General features: G+C 37.2%; 1 protein-coding gene across 1 annotated transcript in view; it reads right to left on the bottom strand.

The window, feature by feature from the left end:
• The window catches only part of LOC127640454 (inactive tyrosine-protein kinase PEAK1-like), a 44,004-nt gene extending 20,102 nt beyond the window's left edge, over nucleotides 1–23,902 (bottom strand). Inside the window, exons 1-2 of the mRNA XM_052123038.1 lie at nucleotides 23,483–23,902; nucleotides 23,300–23,399 (exon numbers count right to left, since the gene is read on the bottom strand). The gene's annotated coding sequence lies outside the window, so the exon portion shown is untranslated. The remainder of the gene's footprint in view (nucleotides 1–23,299; nucleotides 23,400–23,482) is intronic.
• Between the last annotated feature and the right edge of the window lie 2,710 nt (nucleotides 23,903–26,612).

Below are 26,612 nucleotides of genomic sequence, written 5' to 3'. Positions count from 1 at the left end.
GTTCTCAAATTAAGGTAATTATAATTACTACATCCAAACCCTTAACTCGAGCCCATAACCAACACTGAACTCACACTTTACAGACACTATTTGGCATTTTTAGATTAATTAAAGAAAATGTTAATTAAGATATTAGCTGGTCTATTTATGGACCTTTTTCCCCCTAGTGAGGACCATCTTAACAAGTCAGTTTTAAGTGGTTTAACTCCATTTAAGAGGACACTTTTTTCCCCTCACATTTGATGTAATGAAGTGATGTGTGTAATATGCAATTTCTACAATTTCTGTATATACTACAACAGAATGGCCCACTGAAAGCTCAATTGAGTACTGTTCATGTGTGATACAGAAAAAGTGAATTAGAGATGGAGCATTTGTGCACTTTTACAAACTAATATGTGACCTGCTGTATAGCACGTATTCAGCGCAAAGACTCTCAGATAAGGGTCACAGGGGTCAGGTCTTCTGATTATATTGCCATGGAACACACCACATTACCTCAATACGGTACACACAAACAGGCACAATTTATCTGACAGAGGATCTACTGATTTATCTGACAGAGGATCTACTGATTTAAAACTAAAGCCAGTGCAGAATATTACTTAGCAGGTCTGTTCCTGTCGTCTATTTCAGAAACAGCATCTAAAAAAATCACGTTAGAAGTAATCTGATGAAAGATAATCTGGGTAGTTCACTTGAAATAGACCTACATTTGGAATGTTGATAAAGCATTTTTCTAATTCTTTCATAATTAATATGCATGTAGCTTTTATGATTTCAAAATAATTGAGAAACTGTTGACAGTTATGCTACAGGATTGAGGCATACACTTCCACTAATTAATTCATTAACATAAACGTTGATGTTAATAAAAATAAAAGTATTGACATTATGTGCAAACTACCCCTGTGTAAATGCAGAGACTGATTAGCTTTAAGCCTATTCAAATAATAAACATCTCTTTAGTGGGCAGCTAATTACATATAATCTAAATCAGGATTTAGGAACACAAACCCACTCTGATCTCTCTCTCAGACAGATTTGCTAACCCAGTTGTTTGTTTCTCATATTTCTTTGACCATTGCAATACTGAAGTAACATAAGTTAATTCTTATTGTCATGTGTGCATGAGTGAATGGGTGTTTGTGTCTAGGGGCAGATATATTTTTGTGCTCTCTGCTAAATCCATCTACAGACAAAGAACAACATTCCATTGTGCAACATTTGAGATTAATGAGAGAGAGAAAGCAAGAGAAAGGCAGAGCGATAGAAAGAGAGAGACAGAGTGTTCTCAGGAGGATGCAGCAGCTTGTGTGTTAATGAAGCTCTTTATGGCTTTCAGACAGCTGGAGAAATATCTCTCCACCCTTCATTTCCCTCAGAGTTAATCTCCTCTATTCATTTTTTCAGGATCATATGACCTATGAGTATGCACACCCACTTTATACTGATAAAATTATATATATATAAATAAAAGCAAACCAAACAAAAAATAAATTTGTAAAATATGCCTAATTTTAAATTACACAAAGAATGGTGCAAAGAATGAAAATAAAACAAATGTCACAAATACATCAAATTAAACATCAACTATTGCAATTATTAGTTCTAACAGCCTCAGTCCCAATTCACTTTCATTGTATGGAAAAAAATTAAATGAAAGTGAATGGGGACTGAAGCTGTAATGGGTGATCCCACTGTGGTCTTGAACAAATGTATTGATCCTGTAATGAGTGTACTGTAAAGCATTTTAGATTATAGCGTCAGTTAAATTGTCTCCCTCTCTCGGTCTCAGGAAATTGAGGTTTGCTGATCTCTGGTCTCTTCACTGAGTCTCTTATATTTCACATATCTGAGTGATAACATCACACACACAGTCAGATCTGAATCCCACCCTCACACTTTCTCCAGTGTGTGCAGCGCAGAGATGGGGACTTGAGGTAGATACTCAGACTCAAGTCTCACTTTTTAATAGACTTCAGACTTGACACAAAGGACTCGTGAATGTTTCAAAAACTACTTTTAACCTTAACTATTAATATCTTAAAGGAAGAATTTGTATTTTATTTGTATGGTTTTATTACATCTTCTCATTTCCCCATGTGTCATGATCGATCAGAACCTTATCATAGAATTCGATGATACATTTCCACGTAAACCCCGAAATGTGATAAGAGTCCTTTTCAATTTGATGGCACCCGCAGTGCCATTTGTGCTCATATTTGGTTGTGCTCTCAGAAGCAGAAACTCAATTAGTCCAAGCACAAGCACGGAGGATAAAATAATCAACTTGCTGTAAAGTTGTGTAAACACACAAATGCTGCACATGTACACACACAAACAGACATACTGTACATGCACACATACATATGCATGAAGCAACACACAAGCACACTGAAAAGAAACATGTCGCAAACATTGGGTAGTGTAGCTACATAGTTCTTTTGGATTGCAGACAGCGCTCAAGAGTGTGTGTCAATTTAAACCTGTCGCTTTTAATCATGTTTTCTTAATATATGCCGCCTCTCTGCATGGGAAGATTGCATTTAGATATGATGGCAGTGCATATACAAGCTGTGAACCGTTATCGTGGAACTTTGGTGACAATTTGGCTGTTTGTTACATAACATAAACTAGGGCTGGACGATATGGCAAAAAATATTATCACAATATTCTTTTTCATATTATTTGATATTGATATTTATCACGATATTCAATCACATTTGCAAAAAAATAAAAATTTATTATTTCGAAAACAAAATCCTAAACAAGTCTAAATAGTCTTTACAAAACTGCATTGGGGGCCCAGACACAGCCAATGCAGTGGTGTCTGAGGGATCTTCAATGAAAATATTACAATATTTTATAGAGTTTACCAATTGGGTGCAGTTGGATATGAATGTTAGATACAGATATCCAAGTATGGGGGCATAGAAGCCCTTGTGGCTGAGGAATGATACTGTATGGGGGTTCAGGGATATCTCCATAGAGAACATTTTGAAAATGTAAAAGTCTGAATGGACCATTTTTCTATTTTTATTAAAGTGAAAGGCTACAAATTAGTAATTGTTTTGTCTTTTATCCTTGTCAAAATAAGATAATTTGAACAAACTTCAAACTTTATTAGGCTTTTCTTTTGGGAAAAAATAAATGGACAACATACATTCATTAAAAAGGGAAAACAAAAAAAGTTTTAAAAATAACAGTAAAAAACATTTGTTCTCACCCAGAATTTATATAGAAACCAATACTGATGGCATGAGGTAGTGCAGATATAAAATCTAGTCTACATATAGGCTATCACATTTTTATCATTTCACAAAAATAAGTGGTGAAACTTTGCTTTTTATAAAATGTCTCTGTCAGTGTTCAGAGATATAATGCACACACACACACACACACACACACACACACACACACACACAAACACACACACTAGTCTGATCAGCTTCAAAGTTTGCTTTGCATTTTCTTTCCACCAATAAATCGCTGATCCTCATCTGTTGGTTTTACAACCAACAACTTTCCAAGAAATCCAGCATGTTTGTAAAATATGCAAGAAAACAATATCAGATTCATTTTCTTCAACTTTTCTGTGAGCTGACAATCTAGTGGTGTTCATGCAGACACACACACAGGCATGCCAACACATAAACATTAATATTAACTTTGTTAATATTAACAGGAATACTGACCAGAGAATGGCATGACTAATTTAACCAAAACCAATGAAATAGTAATGTTCATTTGTATACAGAGGTAAAGGTGTGTGTGTGTGTGTGTGTGTGTGTGTGTGTGTGTGTGTGTGTGCAAGTGTGCCAGTAAAAGACTGATTGGAACCGACAAGTCTTTCTGGGTTACCATAGCAACCTAAAAGCACATGCACACTATTTTTCACATTTGAGTCTTTATTTAAATCTGTGCGGGCTTGAAATAAATTTTTCCGCAGAGCGGGCTTTTTCAAGAGCAGGATAGTCACCTCAGGTCCCGTCTTTTACCAGACCATGTTGATGTGTTAATTTTGCTCATCAAAACATTTATGCTTTTGAGTAAGTAGCCTAGCAAATGACTGTTTTAGGCTAGATATGCCATTTTTTTAATCTGCTGATTAAGAAGGCTATTTTTAACAGGTGCTGACTACTTAACAGGTTAAACTATCTTTTATTCTGTGTGAACGTCATGTTTAGAATACATTAGGTTTATTGTAGGCTGCATCACAGGCCTATTTTTCCAATAGCTTTTTTTTTACATCATAACTTTTAGGCTATTGGTTAACGTTCTTTTCAGAACAGCTGTCATATTAGATCAATGGCTAATGCACGTCTGTATGCTGTGGAAAAACAAAATTTTTCAGCATACCTTTTCTCTCTCTTAGATTTGGCTTGCCTGTTAATTATTTTCAACAATGTCTTGACTGTTTTAATATGTAAAGTAACTTTTACTTTGTGAATTCCATTTAGAACAGGTTACTAGGGTTGCGCTATTGGTCCTGCACTATTCATTCAACTGTTGTTTAACTTTCAATAAATAAACCTATATTCACTAAAGGTGAACGTGTGTCATGTTCTATATTTAATATACATTGATCATAATGCAAGGCGAGCACATCACAGAAAAATGCCCATTTTAAGCGGAATTTAACATCGGATTTGGAATAGATTAAGTATTTTAAATGGGTCGCATAAGCACATTGGTTGGTTTCTTTCTAGACAAGTCGACTCCAAAATTTTAGTTTAAACGTCAGTGAAAATATTTGTTCCACATATAGTGGATAGTTCACCTGGAAAAAAAAAGAATTTTCCTAATTTACTCACTCTCAAGAAGTTCCAATGTAGTAGGCAATTTTATTTATTTGCTGAAAAACAAAAGGAGATTTTTTGGCAGAATATCCATGCTTCTGTTTTCATTACAACTTAGAAAGTAGATGGATCGAAGATCAGCCTGATCACGTGGATGACAAAAAAGCAGCAGACTTTTTAGCCTCCTCTACAGACACTCATCTGAGACCAGCTACAGATGAGCACAGCTTACATCTGATTAAAATAGAGAACAGCGCCTGACAACACATGATTAATCTCCATCTTTCTGTTATGAAGGCGAATGGAGCTCATGGGCTTTTAAACTAGAAACAAATTCGTGAAAGATGCAACACACAGAAAAAGTACTTATAACATGATCGCCTGTATGTTCCTAAACAAATTAGCCTAAGAAACCAAAGTTGGTGTAAAGCAGAGAGAGAGAGAGAGAGAGAGAGAGAGAGAGAGAGAGAGAGAGAGAGAGAGAGAGAGAGAGAGAGAGAGAGAGAGAAGACATTAGTTTAAGATCCATTAGGATATTAGAAGCTCTTTGCAGTCTATCTGTCTGCATTCTAATGATGTTTAAATGAATCCTCTGGTACAGGATGCTACTCAATGACCAACAGGATGGGTGATGGGTGAACCGTGATGTTCTTGGACAGCAGAAACCATTATCTATCAGTGTAATGCAAAGTGCAGTTCATAGTCTTTATGTTCCTTCAATCAGCACTGATGGTTGCTGGTGTTCAAATCCCTGCTGTCTAACTGAACATCAGGTGTGATGAGTGTGATGAGAAATGCAGCATGGGATCTAACAGTTTCATGCTATGCTTGTGCATTTCAGAACCCTCCTGATGTTTAAAGATCAGGACTGCAAAACTGATCTCATGAAAGTTTGTGACTGTGAATACATTTTTGCAAAATGCTATTATGTGGTTATTTATGTGAAATGCAGAAGTTCTCAGGTAAATCCACTGTGTGATGCTAAAAGTGAGTTAATGTTTTTTTCCCCAAACAGGTTAATGCCCATTGAGTTTTAAACAAATCCTACCTCCCTAGCCTAAACATAAAGCTAACTGACATTGTCATAAAAGCAATAAATAAATAAACTCAATTTCTGAAGCACCCACATTATTTTGTGGTGCTTCTATGACACTTTCGGCTCAATGTCAGCTCATGTGCTCTTCAGGACTCGTACCCCAGTCATTTGCATCCCAAGTGCAATGTACCATCAGATGAGCTACCTCACAATTTTATCATAATCTAACAAGCTTGTGAGTGTACTTGGTTATGTAATGTAAGACAATATATTTTTGCGATATGGGAAAAAAAAATAAAGATTTTTTTTTTCAAACTTAAGGACGATTTACAATTCTCGATTCGATTTTCCTAGTTTTATAGGTATTTTTCAAAAAAGTAAAACAAAAATGTTTTTGTCAAATGTATGCAAATTAGCGCATTTTAATTAGTTAACCCCTAATTTGCATATCAATGTGGTGATTGTGATGAAGTTATTAGACACCAATTTTACTGTATTCACCTGTAGTGGCTCCATTAAGTAAAGTACATTAGCCTGTATGGCCATGATGTATTGCCTCAGCTAAACTTTAGCTAACTTATTACATTAGCTGGTAGCTCAAGTGTCATGCATGCTAGCAAGATACAAGTTAACAATATTGGTTTTCTGGCTAATTAGCTGTAAATTCGAGGCACTGGTAGCTTAATCTTTTGTTCATCACCACTCACCTCCACACAAGCCAAGAAAAACACCACACAAGCCAAGGAAAACACACATTTATAATAAAAAAAAATTATATATAAGTAAAAGAAATGCTCCCCAGAAAAAAAGGCACTTTCTCTCTAGGAAGAAGAAGGGCAGGTGCTCAAACCCCCTTTGATGTCTATGTGTGCACATGCCTGATTAACAATATAACAGACAGCAGCAGGTCTATTAGGCTACATTTACACATTGCACAGATCGGATATTTTGAGGTATAAGCTTATTGTCCTGTCTGCTAACACACATAATACAGTACATTAATCGCTGTGCTTACATTAATATCGCATCAATGACAGATTTGGTCTCTTCAAAACCAAGAGGTGCATTTAACTGTTCACATGCTCAGCTGCATTCACAGCGATACATGAGTATTCACGCACAGACATATGCATGTAAGCATTTGAAAGCAACTGTACGAAAACATTGAGCGGGTAAAGAATTGAGTCAGTACTTGGTACTGCCAGTACTTTAAAACATTAGTAGCAATTAAAATATTGAACCAAGCGGAGATTCTGTTGCACCACTAGCCAGTCGTGGCAGTAACCCAGGGTGTGTTCCTGCTCTGTTATGAGTCAATGAGGTCAATAGGCTGTCTATTATCACCATCTAGTGTCATCCTAATGTTACGGTAATGTCGGTTTAAATGTTTAAGACAAAAACAAACTCTTAGTTAGTTTCAAAAACATGAACATTTATTTTGGTTTCGTTTTTCCAATTTTTTTCAGGTTAACAGATTTATTATTTTTTTGACTTTTCATCTTCGTTTTAGTTTACAATAATAACCATAGTTTACTGGCGATTTCATCTTCTTGCGTGACTAGCGTAAAAAAAAAATATTGGTCAGCCTTTTCATGAACTCCAATGGAAACAACAATGTTTCTCATGTTTAACAGTGTGTTCAGAGAAGTGCAGGTTCATTCTGATGCAAATTAATCGTTGTTTATGTGTGTGTGTGTGTGTGTGTGTGTGTGTGTGTATCAAAGGCTGACAGATTCCCTCAGTGAGCTGAATAAATGATCAAAGCTTTACTCTAATGATAATGAGAAAACTGATCTGCGGCTCGCACACACATGGACACGCTCACATTGGTACATCCTCTGGTAGTGAGCATGCAGCATCCTTATAGGAGTTACATAACCAACTCCTCTTTACAACACAATAGTTTTATCTTATTCTTTCATTCCTTCCCTCATTCCATTCTTCCCTTTCCCAGCAGAGGATCAATTCCTCACATCTTCAACCTGTGTGAAACCCACACAAACCCAAGCCCAATGCAGCTGTCCTGAGGAAACTTTGACCAGGTTTACTTAAGAAAACAGTTTTACAGATTTTTTTCCGAAAGTGCTAATCTGAAAAGTTATGTAAACAAGAACACTGATTTCTTTACACTATTTTAAGGATTAAGAGAAAGCGGTGTAACACACGTATGTTTCTCGAAGAAAGAGGCTTTGTGGTCATGAAAACACAGGTACTTACAGGTTTTTAAAGTGTGCAAATGTTTGTGAACAGGTCGGATAAACATAATAGGATGGAGCCCAAAAACAAGTCATCACAGCAGACTGAATGCAATGTTTCTGGTAGAGTGGGAAAAGAATATACACTATAAACTATACCCATTTATACACACCAATAGAAAATATTGACTGCCCCTCACATTTGCGTATATGCGCTAGTACATTGGGGGAATCCCGAAGTTTTACATGAGATGGAAACCCCAATATTGCAGCAATTTCACTGCAGGTCACTACAGAAACATTAATCAGATCCATTGTTTGTTATTTACACAAGCGTCGCAGGGAAATTACATTGCTGAGGAGAAAGCTGCTTACAGACTGAGCCGAATGTGTACAGGAGTAAAGAGAAAGCCACTAACACAGCTCATGTAAACACATACACCGATTTCGAGTCTTAAGTAGCTTTCTCGCAATAAACAGCTTTCTGGTGTCCATGTAAACGTAGTCACTATTAGAATTCTAACTCAAACCCATATAGAGGCTGTGAACCCTCTGTCTGTAAGTTTCAGTAGTAATCAGCACCCTAACCACAACAGAGAGAGAGAGAGAGAGAGAGAGAGAGAGAGAGAGAGAGAGAGCGCGAGCAAGAGAACAGAGAGAACCTGTGATAGACCTCTTCCTACATTGTCCAGCCTCAGTTACTATTTCACAAAGTCCTATAGAGCACAACAGTGACAGTCCACTTTTTCAGCCGTCTTGGTTCCAAAAGTGTTTTTTCCCCCCATTCATTTTTTCCACAGGGATTTCACAAAGTACTTAATTAAAGAGTTCTAAACCATGAACCAAACCAATAAGCACTAAGTTAAATCATACCATTACAAAATTTTATTTAAAGCAAAAATAAATTATTTGAACATCGGACAAAAAGTCCTAAATATCATTAATGAGGTAATAAATGACAATTCCATGCAGCACTGCAAATTATGTAATTGTATTAAAAATGTTGGAAAAATATTCAACTTTTGATTCAAATTTTATTGGAACATTTTTAGACCTATACAAACATATAAGTAGTTTGATATAGAGAGAGACCGACTCAACGGTGTCACTCACAGTACGTCTTGGAAGTGCGCGGTCACTCCAGAGCTTGCTTCCTGTGCTTTTTTTTTCCCCCAGCAGTATCATGGGTAATGTAGTTATTAACTACAAATGTTACCATTAAACAAAATGGAAGTTATATAATAACATAGACTGATTGCATTAACAGTAGCAAATACCATCGATTAACCTCAGAGCTCATGGAAGGCCTGTCTTTAAAATGTTATAAATTATCGTTAAAGGGTTAGTTCACTCAAAAATGAACATTCAGTCATTACATTTCGCTTTGTTTCTCACCAAACCTTGACAAATGCATTCATAACAACCATGAGTCCCATGCAATCATTTATTAGACTTCTGAATGATAATTTTGTGTGCTTTCGAAGCTTGAAGAGGTGGTCACCATAAACTGCTATTGTGTGGCATCACTGAGTACAACATTTTCTCACAATTTCTTTCTTTGTGTTAAGAAAAAAATGTATAAATAATCATATGGGGTTAAAACAACACAAGGGTGAGTAAACAATGACAGAATTGAAATACTCTTCTCCAAGAATGCTCAGATCAGGTAATCAGCTTCTTTTAACTGTCCCCCGTTCATGCTGCAATTGAAAGGGTGATCAGGCCTTTTCTGTTGTTGCTCCAAAACTTTGGAATAGCCTGCCATTTCATGTAAGGTCTGCACAATCTTTTTGTACTGTTTGGTGATTAGTTTTTTTATGTAAAGGCAGCATTTTAACTATATATTGTTTGGTCGTTTTTATATTTGTTTTATTTGAAAATTGTACAGCACTTGGGATCAACCTCTGTTATTTTTAAATGTGCTTCATAAATAAAGATTGACTTGACATGAATTTTCATTTTGGGGTGAACGTTCCCTTTAATAATCTATTCACAGAGAAAATGAATGGGATTTTTGCTTCTGGAACCAGACTGTTGTGCTTTTACCACATTATTTGAAAAACAATGCCGATAGGAAAGTAAGAATTTAGTTTTCAAACAAAAATGAACAAGTGTGGATGTGGCCTGAGACTACATAAATAAAAACAGACACTGTTCTACTCCAAACCATAAAATCCCTTCACACATCTCAAAGCCCAGCACTAATGATATCAAGAAAACCTTCATATTCAGGTGTGCGACATGCTGCACTGTTTGAAGGACTGAAATGTGATTTAAACACATACAGATGTGCGTTTGTACACTGTGCCTTGTGTGATTGTGTGCTGTTTTCTTCTCATGCCACTTAACATTCCAACTAAGACTAAACAGCAGCTGAGTGATAAAAACCAGAGGAATTCAGCTCTGTCACATACTCAAGACTGTGTGTGTGCATGTACAAGTGTGTATTTGAGTGGGGTCCTTGCAAGAGCATTAACAATTTTATTTCTGTTATAAATGGTAGTTGAGTGACGTTTGGCTGATTTAACATTAAACGCATTTTACCCATTTCTTAACAGTGATCAGACTGCTTATTTGAGAACTGATTCTGAATTAATACAGGCATAAATTTGGTTAACTGTGTCAGTGTGTTTATGCATTCACATGATGTGGCTTTGGGAAAACAGATCTCATTCCTGCATTCCCCAGTCACCAGAATGGCCTCACTATCGGCCAATCAGCATCCAGAACCAATTATGGCATTATGACCTCAAAATCTCCCTAGAGATAAACAGAAAGCAACACAAAGAAAAGCAAGTCCATTTGTTCACATGTAGGGAAGTACCTTAGGTAGACATCTAATAATCATCAATAAATGCACAGTTCTACAAAGGCAATAAAGGCATTGTGACGTCCACTGGGTTTGTGAGTCATTTTTAAAGATTTATAGGTGTGTAACATTAGTATGTAGAATACAGAGAGCTCAAAGAGAGAGTGAGACTGTGTGTGTGATACAGTTTATATAAGGAGTTACACACACACCCCTATTTGACTAATCATCACTTCCAATGGTAATAATAAAATGGGTTGGGGGTTCTGACATCACTTCCTGAGGGACAAGAAGTCCCTAAGGTTAAATGAGTCCATATAACCAACAACCTTTAGATACCTTAAGGCCAGAAACATACAAACACTTGTCAAATGCATAGCAAGCATTCTTGTTCTAGACTACATACTTAACTTGCAGTTCACATGAGTTACTGTGTTGGAAATACTCAATATTCAAAGGGGTGATAGGGTTTAAATGTTCTGTATTACTATTAAACTGCATGCTATTATTCAGGCAATTATTCAGGTTATTCATTATATTATTAATTACATTTAGGTAACACCAGTTGAACTAATTTAACCAACTTTCTAATATAGATAGCTTAAGATTATCTACAAACCAGCAAAATTTGACAGACAAAAAAATCTTTGCAAAATTATATCACATACTTCCTTACATGTACAGTATCATGAAAGATTTGAGATGAAATGTCCACAGAGTGACGCTAAAAGCAAGTTAAATTTTCTCCCAAGCAGATGAGGTTCCTTTCTCGCCCAAACTTTAAAGGTGCAAATATATGTAATATATTTACTGTGCTAAAGCATAAAATTATCATAATATGTTATCAGAGATTTAGGAAGCATGCCATGTTGAAATACTGGATTCTCTGAAAACAATGCTACAGCAAGTATATTCTACTTTGTAATGTCCGTTCCATGCCAGAATTTCTGTTTGTGTTTTGGCCCGTGTGATCCTGCCCACTGCCTATTTCCCAACAGTATTTTGACACCCCGGGTTGCCAGATTTGAAACAAGTTAGCGGGCAAACACAGCGCGCTGCTGGAGTGGTGGTGGTTTAGTGGTCTAAGCACATAACTGGTAAACTGGTAATCAGAAGGATGCTGGTTCAAGCCCCACAGCCACCACCATTGTGTCCTTGAGCAAGGCACTTAATGCCAGGTTGCTCCGGGGGGGATTGTCCCTGTAATAAGTGCACTGTAAGTCGCTTTGGATAAAAGCGTCTGCCAAATGCATAAATGTAAATGTAAATGCTGCAGGCATGGAAGCCAGCAATACATCTTGCTAACATTGATGGAGTAACAAAAAATCCACATGAGCTGGTTTATAATTTGCAAACAATAAAAACATTGCAAACGTATGCATTAGCTGATCAACTTACAGTGTAAGGCTCGTCGTTTGCCATTGTCAGTTTGCTCATTCCTGTTGAGTATCCTCAACCTGGCACACCACGTGAGCTTAGAGTCTGAGGAGGAGGGGGCGGGGGAGACAACTCTCTCAAATATTTTGAATTTGGACTACAGTACCCATATTAAATGCTTGATGTCAAAGTTACACATTGCTCCTTTAAACCGAAACCTAATTGATAGTGACATAAAAAGCAAATGTGACATGAGAACTGCATTTGCTGAAGCAACCATGTCATTTTTTGGGGGTATCTACGACACTTTTGGATCACATAATGACTCGTACCCAGGACCTTTGCATTACAAGTGCAACACTATCAGTTTTGATCTCAATTTGATCACACTAAAACAAGCTTGTAAATGCATTTGGTTATGTAATGCAAACGTTTAAATGTATCGCCTTACAAGTCATGTTGATGTCATAAGATAGCATTGTGTGAGGAACAGGGTGAAAAGTCTTAGAGCGGATAATCTGCAGTCATTGTTGTTTTAGCACCTCTAGTGTTCATTTCATCAGAAAACCGCCGTGTTACACGCAATGAGGCACCTAATGATCATTTTGCAAAAATATATATATTATATTATAGGTATAGTAACGTGATTCTATAAGACCAAGTTGCCTCAAGCTGTTGCTCTGCCACAAATGCTCTCTCGAGCAGTGCAAATATTATCTGAACACTATGAATCGCATTTTGCAACACAACAACTTGTGACATTGAGCTGCCTTGGTTAGAAGAGCTTGTGTTAACAGCATAGTGTGCTTCGGGCCTGAGCACTGCATGTAAAGCTCAGAACCCCTTGTTCAGGTACGTGTTTGAATTTATGTGTGTTAGCAATATGAGGCAATTATGCAACCTTGATGGGAAACTTTAGAGTGAACAAGTGGCAGCACTTCAGCTCTAAAATATCAACATTAATGAAATCTCAGCCTACACATCTCTCAACGCCAACCTCAAACCGCCTCCACTCTCTCTCTATCCTTTGGAGTGTCACATTCTCTTTGTTATTCAGAATGCCGGTGGGCTCTGGTTCTCTCTTCCTCACATTTGTTTGATAATGTCTTCGATTACTTTTGTCCTACGGCAGTTTTGCAAAGATCTGAATATTATTTTCTTTTATTTAACTCGATAGTTTGTTGCAAATCTAGTTCTTTCTCTATTTCTTGACATTCTTGCCAATCCAATTGTAGTTTCCTCAAGGAAATATCAGGGTGGCCTACAATGATTCTGGAAACTTGTTTTATGGTTGTAAAAGTCTGCACACAGCCTGAGGGGTCCCAGAGAGAAAGAGCTAAGAAAATGTGGATGAGGTAATAGAAAATGGGTTGGACCTAAAGCGAGGGAGGAGCAGGCAAGACCTCAGCATGGACATAACCCCAAGAACCGAGCCAATCAAAACACTCTTGCGAATTCCTTTTCCATGACAGCAAGGTCAAACCATCTCCACGGCAATTAGGGCAAATAAGGACAGTCCGTCTGGAGGAAGTGTGTTTTTGAAATCACAATTTCCAGAGGGATCACTTTAGAGAAGTACACTGTCATCAAGATACAGAAGACATCTCAGTGATAGCATCATGTACGACATCACTCTCTATTATTAAGCCTAATATTCCCGATGTGGATTAGCGGATCATAAAACATGCCAGTAAATCACATTTATACTAATTCCCGAGATGCTATGACAAGCAGATGGTGCGAGTTATCTACTGAATGAATGAACACACACACACACACACACACACACACACACACACACACACACACACACACACACACACACACACACACACACACACACACGTTGTGTTTCCATGTTTTATGGGGACTTTCCATAGACATAATGGTTTTTATACTGTACAAACTTTATATTCTATCCCCTAAACCTAACCCTACCCCTAAACCTAACCCTCACAGAAAACTTTCTGCATTTTTACATTTTCAAAAAACAAAATTTAGTATGATATATAAGCTGTTTTCCTCATGGGGACCGACAAAATGTCCCCACAAGGTCAAAAATTTCGGGTTTTACTATCCTTATGGGGACATTTGGTCCCCACAAAGTGATAAATACACGCTCACACACACACACACACACACACACACACACACACACACACACACACACACACACACACACACACACACACACGGTCAGTAAGTAAGAGAGTCCTGTTTGAGTTTCAAACCATCATGAATGAAAATACACCATATTTTAAAGATGATTTCCTGTCAGGATTTTCTGTTATTCCCTCAACTGTCACCTTGTTGCCATGGAAACTTTTGATGCCATTTTCCCAATGTCACAATGACTGAAACTCTAACCTATGACAACTGCACCACCTCCAGTCCATCATTCTGTGAAGAGATTCAAGATTGTTTGTTTGGCTGAATCCCAATTTGCAATCTTATACAAAACTAGGTGGTAAAGTAGATAGTACACTAGTACTGAGATATAAGCAGATATAAGCACAAAACTGTGTGACCAGTGTAAATTCTCAAACAAACAAATGACTCTTATGAGCCGCTTCTTTTTAGTGAATCAAAAAATCATACCATGTAATCGGGCTGGGCGATATAACGATCTCGATATCTATTGTGATAAAAAACAAAATCCACAATATCGATGATAAGATTTTTAGTAATATTCGATATTTAGCCTATGTTCTGCATCTAGATGCTCAGGTCCATGTCGATAAAAACGCAAGCAGTTTGGCTTTCTTAGACTGTATGATGCTGCTAACGTTAGCTGCCATGCTAACAATTAAGCTATACAGGTCACCGTGGTTCCGGATCGCAAGACTTCAAGGCGATGGTTGTGCCCTCTCATTGTCTCTAGTGAGCAGTCCGACAAAACAACAGTGCACACCAGCTCTGATCTTTCTGCACTGTATTCTTTAATATTTTTATCTAGCACAGAACATGCTTAATTTATGCCCTGTCCCTCAAGTAGACATGAGGCACCACATACGTTAACGTGGTTCCAAAGCACCTTAGACCATTCTGTTTTTTCCTTCTAAAGTTTATTAATCAGTATATTACATACAGTATGTTATGTTGCATTTAATAATATATAAATAGATTTTTGTTCTAATTTTGTGAAAATGAATGAGATGTCATCATATCTGGCATGGATGACAAGCAAAGACAATAAAATTACGAGTTGGTAGTCTAGTCTTTCTCACTTTAACGAAAATATAAAAAATTGTCCATTCAGACTTTTACATTTTCTAAATTGTCTCTTGGGGAATGCCCCTGAACCCCCATAGTGTATCATTCAGTCACAAGGGCTTCGATGGGCTTCTACTTGGGTATCAGAATGTAAAGAAATATAAAAATATATAATTTGAATGTAAATATATTCAAACAAATACTGGACTACAGTCATTATGCGTCAAAACTAACAGATAATTTTTTAACATTCATATCTAACTGCACTCGATTAATAAACTTGATAAAAATATTTTAATATTTTGGTAAAAGATCCCTCAGACCCCGCTGCTTTGGCTGTCTCTGGGCCCCCAATGCAGTTTTGTAGAAACTATTGCCAAATAGGAAGTTCATAAAAATGTGCAATGTGCAAATGTAAATCGTGATAAATATCTATATCCAACGATATGAAAAACAATATTGTGATATTATTTTTGACGCTATCGCCCAGCCCTGTGGTTCCTGAATGATTGACTCTAATGAGCTGGTTCTTCAAAACATGCAGGGCAAAACAGAGTGAGAGTGTAGTTTGATTACCAAACAAACGATTCTTACAAGCCATTTTTTCTTTAGTGCCTCAAAAATTACAGTGTCTCAAAAATTACAGTGTGACCACCATAGTACTGTTCGCAAACAAATGACTCTGATAAGCCAGTTCTTTTTAGTAAATCAAAAACATACAACTTTAGTTATGACTTTTCTGAGACTTAAAACTAGCTTAATAATCCCAGAGACTAAGATTGAATGAGGAACCAGAGTCACACATAAGGACCAGAATATAAGAACCTTGTTGGTGAGTTATTTTGACTTGGGCTAGTACCAGTATCAAGGTCTTTCTAGCAAGTCAGTCCACTGGTGGCCATCTTTGGAACACTCCCAGGAGGCAACTTCCAGTCATGACAGTACAGCTCCTACAGTTGAAGTCAGAAGTTTAAATACACTTAGGTTGAAATCATTCAAACACATTTTTTAACCACTCCACAAATTTTATTTTAGCAAACTATAGTTTTGGCAAGCAATATAGGACATCTATTTTGTGCATGACAAGTAAATTTTCCAACAATTGTCAAGCCTTTAGACAATTTGCTTCTGATATGATGTGTACTGAATTGGAGATGTACCTGTGGATATGTTTTAAGGCAATGATCCCAAGCATACCTCCAAAGTTGTAGCAAAATGGCTTAAGGACAACAATGTCAAGGTATTGGAGTGGCCATTACAAAGCCCTGACCTCAATCTGATAGAAAATGTGTGGCAGAACTGAAAAAGCATGTACGAGCAAGGAAGCATACAAACCTGAATTTAAAGGCAATGCCACCAAATACTAACAAAATGTATGTAAACTTCTGACCTACTGGTAATTTGATGAAAGAAATAAAAGCTGAAATAATTCTCTCCACTATTATTCTGACATTTCACTTTCTTAAAATAAAGTTGTGATCCTAACCGACCAAAGTCAGGGAATATTTTCTATGATTAAATATCAGGAATTATGAACAACACAGTTTAAATATTTGGCTAAGGTGTATGTAAACTTATGACTTTAACTGCACTTGAATGGGGGAAAACTGACATCTCAAAAACTGCTCGCCAAGCTTACGTTTAACAACATATTTCAAATCAGCAGTAAAATCTGACAACAGTGGTCTCAAATTGTGCTTCTTTACCTCATATTTTCCCAGCTTGTACAACTAAAGCACATGTGCATTCCCAAGTTGATTGACAGGTGATTGGCTCTTTTACCTGTAAGGTGGGACTCTGCCTCTGCTAAATAAATGGTCTCTGGTATCACTAAGCAAACATCTAGCGAGGCCCTAGTAATCACATAGCAATGCACTAGCAACCACTCAGAATATATTAGAAACCGCATAGCAATGCCCTGGCAACCACCCAGAACAATTTAGCTTTGTGACAGCATGTTCTGCACAAGCCAACACCACTTCTTTTAAGGAAATTTTAAAATCCTGTTATCCTATGGTGGTACCGAATAAGGTTACTAACATTTAGCTGTTATTTATAACTTTAGCCCTCAGTGAGAGGATTCTAACAAATGTAAAGCAAAAGAGATTTAAATGAACAGAACTGAAATACTGCTCTGCATTGCTCTGACCAATAAAGATTCATTTAACATGAATGTGAACGTGAGAGTGTCTAAGCGCTGTGGGAGTGATTAAGCACAGGGCTAGTAGAGGTGTATATTTAAACCTGTCTGACTGAAACTAGAGATTAAGTGAATGACGATGGTCATCTTTATTATCAAATGTTTTTCATTCTCGTTTTCACAACCATAAAGCATGAATCATGAAATATGAGATAAGTGATGTTCCATGAAAACAAGGAAAAATCAAGATAAATATAAATTGTGAGCAGATTATTTTTACTGGGCATCATTTCAAATCATGCTGTAATTTTACAGAATTATGCAAAATATTAATTTATTGTGTGCATTTATAATATATCAAATATAAGCTATGAAATTACCCTTAGCAAGCCAATGGAGTCTGCCATTTTACTTCAAAAACGTAATTTTTTTTTTATTTCGATCACAGAATTCTATTGAACAATACAGAATTGAGATATGGTGGAAATTACACCATTACACATGATTACAATTCCTATGATGCATGTACACTGTTTGACAACGTTAGTAGACAAAATATACAAACAAGTGAGAATGTAGCTGGGTTTCCATCGACATATATTTATGCACATTTTGGGACATTGCATAAAAACTGCTGGCTGGCTGGAAACACCAAGATGCAAATAAAATGTCCAAAACACTCGCTTGAGGTGGATAAATGTTTTATTTGATAAGAAGAAATGCACATAAACTATGATGTAAACACATTTACCGAATAACCTCAATTTATTAGGAATACAAGATGTCCATAAAAAAAGTCACGTGACCAGCGGAACAATCGTCGCATCTGAAATGTTGCTCTGCTGAAAATACTCCTGAAAGTCCAAAGCAAGTTTGCAGAGTGAGTAAGTCGAATACAAACCCCCACCTCCCCATTGACATCATATAATTTGGGTCCGAACCGCAGTCCGATTGTGTCAAAGGCAAGTAAAGGCGTAACTGTGTAACAACTCAAAAAGACAAGTATTATTCAAGTCATCAATTCTTTCGATTTACCATCAAAACTTGCACAGAATGACTCTTCCATGAATGTGCAATGCAATTTGGGGTGTGACTCTTTGGAGTTTAAAGCGAATTGATTTGATTCACGATTCTCAGGTTTTTGATTAGATTCAAAAACGATTTTTGCACATTTAATACTATTCAATTCGATTCAATTAAATTCTGCATTTTTTATGCATTTATAGTATTCTTTTAATACTTCCCCTAATGTGTATTAAGGAAAAAGAAAGGCAAATTACTTAAGATTGTTTATTCCATCAAAAGTAACTTGAAAAGAAAACACACAGTATCTGGCAATAAACAATCAATCTCAGAGCTAATCATAGCTAGAAAAGTATTCAATTTTCCATATTTCACTATACAAATATTTTTTATTAATTTGCATTACTTTTCCAGGCCTTGAAATCACAATTAAAAAATGTCATGATATTTCCAGGTTTTCAATGACAGTGGGGACCCTGAATCAGTAAACTAATCAAAATATTACAACATTTAAGTAACATCATCTGACTACATTCAGTTTCAAAGAAAAGAGAAAAGTAATCATATTGCTTCAATTTAAATAACTTAACAATTCCAGTAAAATGGCACTCTTTTATCTTATAGAAAATATCAGCTGAATAAGTTCTCACAATTAAATCACTTTATTTCTGTCGTGGCCAAGTGTCAGAAATTTACTTTGACATTTATGGTCAATATTTGCCCCCTGTATTTGATTTTCAGGGGAATTATTTTCATGTTTTTTTCGGACAATTTCAAACATAAACTGCGTCTTATCCGTTATGTCAATTTATTTAAATAATTAATTAATACAAATTCTTAAGTCAGATAATGTAAACAATATCAGAGGTTACAAATAAAAAAACAGAATAATTTATGCCCCCACATTTTGAATTTCATGAGCATTTTATGATATTTAATGGTATTTTTGCTTCAAGCTCGCCTTATTTTCAGACCCTATAGTGGCCATGCAGCGAGTTGGCAGCTGAATCAAAAGGTTTGAGCGACTCGTGACAAGAGCGCTATTACGAGCTGTCATTTGCTCATGAGATAGTGGCCATCCGGAGGACATTTCCGACATGAGGTGCTTAAAAGTCTCGGAAAGCCGTTCAGAAAACGTTTCAGTGAGAGTTTCGGATGGAACGGAGAGCAGGCGTGATTCTGTGAAGGGCGATGAAAGAGTGCAGCGTGCAACTGTGAGTGCACGCGCTCCGGGGATGCGCTTAAGAATGAAGCCACGCATGTTTCATTTTAATCACACATGTAGCCTAACTCATTTTATAATACATTCTAAAATATTATATACTGATTTGCTGAAACGTGATTAAATACATTTTAACAGTCTAAATTGATTATTGACCAACACTAACGATTCTCAAATCAAAAACCGTATTTCAAGAAGTGAAATATTTAAATGTGATGTATGTTAGCATTTGACTGCAGGGAGTCCCCAGATGCGTTGCGTTTGTTAAATAATTTTAACAAAAGTACAAAGAGGAAGAAAATGTATTCCATTCGTGCTAACAAAAAGAGCCTCACAAAAAGAGATCCGTATGACATTTTTAAAAGTGCATTAAACATTACATGAATTCAATAAACATTTAATCTAACAGCAATGACAGTGCATGGCCAGAGTTTATCATTCAATACAATGAGACATCAGCTAATTTTAAGTGCATAAAACAACAGCAACATGACGAACATTAATGACCATAAAATGAACAGCAAGTCAAAGCTTTCATCTAAAAATAATGAAACACTTTTAACCCTTACTGCTTACTGATAGTCCATCGCTATTCCAAACCAGTGGTGCAAGATGCTAACTTTTGAACAGCAAGAATATTCTAAAAGAGCAGATTATTTTAAAACAGCAGATTTCAGGGGGCCTGGGCACTGACTACCACCCCTGGAGTCATGGGTTCAAATCCAGGGTGTGCTGAGTGAATCTAGCCAGGTTTCCTAAGCAACCAAACTGGCCCAGTTGCTAAGGAGGTTAGTAACGTGGGGTAACCTCCTTGTGGTCACGATTAGTGGTTCTCACTCACAATGGGGCAAGTGGTAAGTTGTCACGGAGAGTAACATGAGCCTCCACATACTGGGAGCCTCCGTGGTGTCATGCACAATGAGCCACGTGATAAGATGCATGGATTGACTGTCTCAGAAGCAGAGGCAACTGAGACTTGTCCTCCACCACCCGGATTGAGGGGAGTAACCACGCCACCCTGAGGACCTACTAAGTAGTGGGAATTGGGCATTCCAAATTGGGAGAAAAGGGGATACAAAAAAAAAAAAAAAAGCAGTGTTCCACAGAGTCACACAAGCAACAATTATGTCAAGTTTTATGTGAAGTTTCATGCTTCAAGTTTCAACAGTAGAGCGATGGACTTTGTTCCATATTTCTGCTCATTTTGCAGTTGAACTATTGTGTACCCAGTGGGCGCAGACTCTCAGAGATGGCATCCAATAGATCTTTTGAAGCAATTAATTTAAATGTGTGAGCTGCACACCATTGGTGTAATTTTATTCTTATATTTTAAATGATCTCTATAGATTAAGTGGTTAAATGCTAAGGTAGACCGCTCCATCTTCACCTGACTGGCTAGTAGCGATTATCAGTTCTGACTACAATACACACAACCCTCCCCTTCCCCCTCTCTTCCATTTTTCTTCCCATGAAAAATGTAAAAGATTGAAAAATTAGCATGATCAAATTATTAACAATTTACTGTTGTTGCCTTGTTAATATGTAATCGTGTATTCTATAAAAAAGTAAATAATCATATTACAAGTATTTTCAAATGTAAATGAATATGAGTACAATTACTTGATTTTGGTAATCCGATTACATAATCCAGATTACATGTAATATGTTACTATCCAGCACTGCGAGTGACTGACTCTCACTAACAGAGTGAATTTTATTAGCTGGAACTGAAATGAAGGGATGAATGTGATCCTTACTCAACACCATGTTCTCAGTCAGGTCCTGATCTGATTCTACACCCTTGCACTGTGAAGCATAATCACATGCATTTGTGTGTGTGTTTGCACACAACCCTCCCCAGGGTGCTGGATCACACCTGTTCCCTGGGGCTCAAAATCCTTCCCTGAACAAATCACAACCCTCTGACAGCTATTCACAAAAACAAAGAACTCCACTTAAAGGAATATTCCGGGTTCATTACAAGTTAAACTCAATCGGCAGCATGTGAGGCATAATGTTGATTACCACAAAAATTTATTTTTAATTGTCCCTCCTATTCTATAAAAAAGCAAAACAGTGGGGTTGCAGTGAGGTAATTACAATGAAAGTGAATGGGGGCCAATCTGTAAATGCTAAAATACTTACTGTTTCCTAAGTATAGCCACAAGACGTTAACACTATTCCTGTGTACATGATTTTAGTGCGATAAAACACTTATTAACCCTTTCTTCATAAAGTTATATTCAGTTTTACAAATTCGCAGCCATGACAAGGCAATGCAGTAAACCTTGTAATCCCGCAAAACATCCATCCATCCATCCATCCATCCATCGTCAACGGCTTATCCTGTGTACAGGGTCGCGGGGGGCTGGAGCCTATCCCAGCTAACATTGGGCGAAAGGCGGGGGACACCCTGGACAGGTCGCCAGTCCATCACAGGGCCACACATAGACAGACATACACTCACACTCACACTCACATCCACACCTAGGGCAATTTTTTTTGGAGACACCAATTAACCTAGCCTGCATGTCTTTTGGATGGTGGGAGGAAGCCGGAGTACCCGGAGAGAACCCACGCAGACACGGGGAGAACATGCAAACTCCTCCCGCAAAACAACGACTTAAAATTTTACAAGTCAAATAATACACAAGTTTTAACAGAATAATTAATTTAAGTGTTTTTATAAACTTATAAGCTTCACGTTTCTGCCTTTAAACCCTCCAAAAATTGGCCCCATTCACTTCCACTGTAAGTGCCTCACTGTAACCTTGATTTTTGTTTTTTCTTTGTTTCAAGAAAAGGAGAGACGGGTTGAAATTATTTATATGTGGTAATTCACATTATGTACAAAAAAAAAAACTGACCTCAGCTTTTATTGAACCTAGAATATTCTGGAGGACATACACTGTAACATCTCATGAAAACACAACATGTACTCCTGAATTTGACATTTCAGAAAGCTATCCCACCACTGCCTGTAACAAAAATGTACAATGGTAACCATAGTTTCAGCCATGCAACTGTAAAGTGACCATGTAAATTGAAAACTGTGGTTATTTGGCAATAGCCATAAACGGCTCTGAACTCTTTTGACAATGTTTGAATGAGATCACATTTTAAATTTAGTATAATTCTGTAACAATAACTGTAGTATCAATGGTATTTTCTGGCAGTAGCCATGGTTACCATGTATATTTAGTTCCTAGATCATACCTGAAGTGTGGTTATTCATAACAACACAGCCTACAACAAATAATATGGATAATGTGTGACTTCAAAAGCGCTTTTATTATTATTATTTTGTATCTTTTGGGCAATAAATACGGAGAGAAAAATGCAAGAATCACCCATAATGGAAAATTAAGGCATTACAATGACAAAAGTGAGAACACACTTAAAGATATGAACCCTTTCCAAACATTTCTGAAATATTTCCTGTACTTTTCTGTGAAAGCTGGTCAAACTGATCATAAACTCACACAAACAGCATCTCACACACATCCTGACGTGACAGAAACACGGAGGAATTCTCAAGAACCGGCTCTCAGATCTCGTCTGTTATTTTCCTCATGGAGTTTCCTGAAGAAGAAAAATACACTTAATCTCTTCAGTGTAATAATTTAACACAAATGTCACTTTTCCCAACTGAAGCGGATACATACCGATTTCAGACAGAAAAACGCGTCCTGCTTTAGTTTAAACGTTAAACCGCCACAGCACGAGCGTTACTGTGAACCGAGGGCCTTTTGAAGCATTTAAGTCAGTCAGAGACGTTAAACTGAAGGCAAACTGGTGAAGAAATCACAGCTGTGTTGCTCCGTCAAGTGTCTCGCTCTTGCGTACAAATGCGCCACTCGCACGCGCTGCTGCGTCTCGCGGAGCGACGCGTATCAGCGCGGACCTTTCAGTGAAACTCCGTACGAACTTTCCGCTCTTACCTTCAGCCAACGACAACGCTCTCCTTACGAATCCATGGGCGCTGTCATTACCATGGTGTCGCGGAACTGTCGTTAAACCGAACGTGGGCTCTCATAAGTATTTTGATTGCGTGATATCTGTGATCGCACGTCAGTGATCCGCTGCTCCGTTAACGGCTCGAGTCCTGCTGCTGCACGGGGACGCGCAGAGGGCAGGGCGCTGTGGACGCGCAGCGCACTCCGTGTTGGAATGTCGGGAGCGCGCCTTGCTCCCAGGCAGCAGTTGTGTGGTGCTGTTTTCATTTGAGAAATATTTTTATAACATTAACAAAGAATATTAAAACCGTTTATGGTTTGAGGCAAACTGAGCCACAGAGAGTTTGATGTCAAAAATATCTAAATATTATTAGGAGAAACCTGTAGCATTTCACAGGAAAACTTTCCTTATAAAGTGAAATAAGTAAATCACATATGGTGCCAAGGTACGTGCAAGAGTCCGATTGTTTTGAGAGATATGAGGATAAATCAAATAATTCAGAATAACAAGCTGATTCGTAAGAAAGTTCAGATGAGACGAACAATCTCTTGGTCCCGCCCACTAATGACGTTTGCACGCGGTCCTTAGCTCCTCCCACAAGTGGAAGTAAATAATTAATTTGCAGACACTAAACTAGACCATATATGACAAATAAAACATAATAAAAACAATAAACTAATTTACAAAACACAAACGAGATGAACGGTTGTTTATTATGCATTTATTTATTAATATTATGTTAGGTTTAATGATAGCGCACACATGTTACACATTATCCTGAAGAACAGTGTGAAAACCATCACATGATTTAGAAATTGAAGCTGTGTCCCAAATGACGAACTTTACACTATGCACTATGTAGTAAAATATGCTGACTACCATCCTTGGAGTTGCAAGTTTGAATCCAGAGTGTGCTGAGTGACTCTTGCCAGGTCTCCTAAGCAACCAATTTGGCCCGGTTGCTAGGGACGGTAGAGTCACATGGGGTAACCTCCTCATGGTTGCTATAATGTGGTTCTCGCACTCGCTCGTTGTGTGTGGATGCCGCGAAAATAGCTTGAAGTCTCCGATGTCTCCGCGGTAACGTGCTAAACAAGCCACGTGATAAGATGCACGGATTGACGGTCTCAGACGCGGAGTCAACTGAGATTTATCCTCTGCCACCCGGATTGAGGCAAGTCACTATGCCACCATGAGGACTTAGAGCGCATTGGGAATTGGGCATTCCAAATTGGGGAGAAAAGCGGAGAAATAAAAAGTGTAGTATCATCCCTAATGGTATACTTAATGTATTTTTCACTATACAGAAGCATTCGCTGTTTAACAGCTGATGGAAATGACGTTTCAAATGCATGCAATGTGTCCCTGCTAGCTTTAGCGCATTAGCCAACCTCAGTTCAACACTTGTATCTCAAACAACATAGCTGCGCCCCAAATGCTGAACTATACACTATGCAATTATAATATACACTATGCTCTCAGCCATTTAGTGATGGAAATTTAAAAGCTGACAGAATTTACATTTTGTTAGCTAATACTTGTATCTCAAAGAATGTACATATTCACACAGTGTGAGGTGATGATAAAGCATTCAACTTACATTTGTAGTTTCGCTAGTTGCTACATTCTCCATTATTTACATTTGTTTTGTCCACTACAAACAGCAAGCCGCAAGTGCTGAGTGCACGAAGTGTCCAACATTTCACACCGTTCACACTCACCATAATCTCATAAACTCACCACGGTACACTTATTTTTGTTGTGTTAACATAGCCTACTACTCACACTACTTACAGTACAAAAGGACATTGAATAGTGCAGAAGTGTGCGGTTTGGGACACACCTTCAGTGATTCTTAAATATCCCAACAGATGATACAGGAGCTTTCTGAATCGAAATCCTTTCAAAGAGACAAATTTATTTGTATGTGTTATCAGTATTCATTTGAGAGTCCTTTAAAAGTATTTTCTGGGTTGTTTTCAACTTAATAGCATTCTGTGATTACCACAGACAATTTAGACTCATCTTTTAGTTGATACAAAATAACAGTAAAAGCACAACAGTAATGCATTCACAAAGGCCTTCTGCTGAGTGTTCAAAGCATCATCATTTCAGAAACCTCATTGTAATGCCAGCTAATGCACTTTTGCTCAGTTCTGCTGAACAAATGCTGCTGAATGTGAAACCAAACATAAAACTAAAGTGCTTGTATGACTCAATCTGAAGCCATAAATGAACAACCAACCTTTTCTACAAACCACCTCAGTCAGACACTTAAAGGAATATTGCGGGTTCAACAAGTTGAGCTCAATCGAAAGCATTTGTGGTATAATGTTGATTATCACAAATTGGGTAATAACGTTTCATCCCTTCTTTTCTTTAAAAAAAGGAAGTAAAAATCAAGGTTACAGTGAGGCACTTACAATGGAAGTGAATGGGGCCAATTTTTGGAGGGTTTAAAGGCAGAAATGTGAAGCTTATAAGTTTATAAAAACACTTAAATTAATTCTTCTGTTAAAACTTGTGTATTATTTGAACTGTACTACACAGAAAATGTTAGTAAGTGATTTTATCCCACTAAAATAATCTTAACATGCATTTGAAATTTGTTTACATCTTCTGGCAATACTTTTGAAAGTATTTGAGTATTTGAAAAGTTTACATATTGGCCCCTATCACATATATGTGCCTCAATGAACCCAGATTTTAAAAAAAATGTTAAGAAATTTTTTTGTGGTAATCAACATTATGCCACAAATGTTTTCTATTGAGCCTAACTTGTACTGAACCCAGAATATTCCTTTAAAGGGATAGTTAAATCCTGAATACTGAAATGAT

Source organism: Xyrauchen texanus, chromosome 49 (genome assembly GCF_025860055.1).
Source record: "Xyrauchen texanus isolate HMW12.3.18 chromosome 49, RBS_HiC_50CHRs, whole genome shotgun sequence".
Classification (NCBI taxonomy): domain Eukaryota; kingdom Metazoa; phylum Chordata; class Actinopteri; order Cypriniformes; family Catostomidae; genus Xyrauchen; species Xyrauchen texanus.
This window is presented reverse-complemented; position numbering and strand designations above follow the sequence as displayed.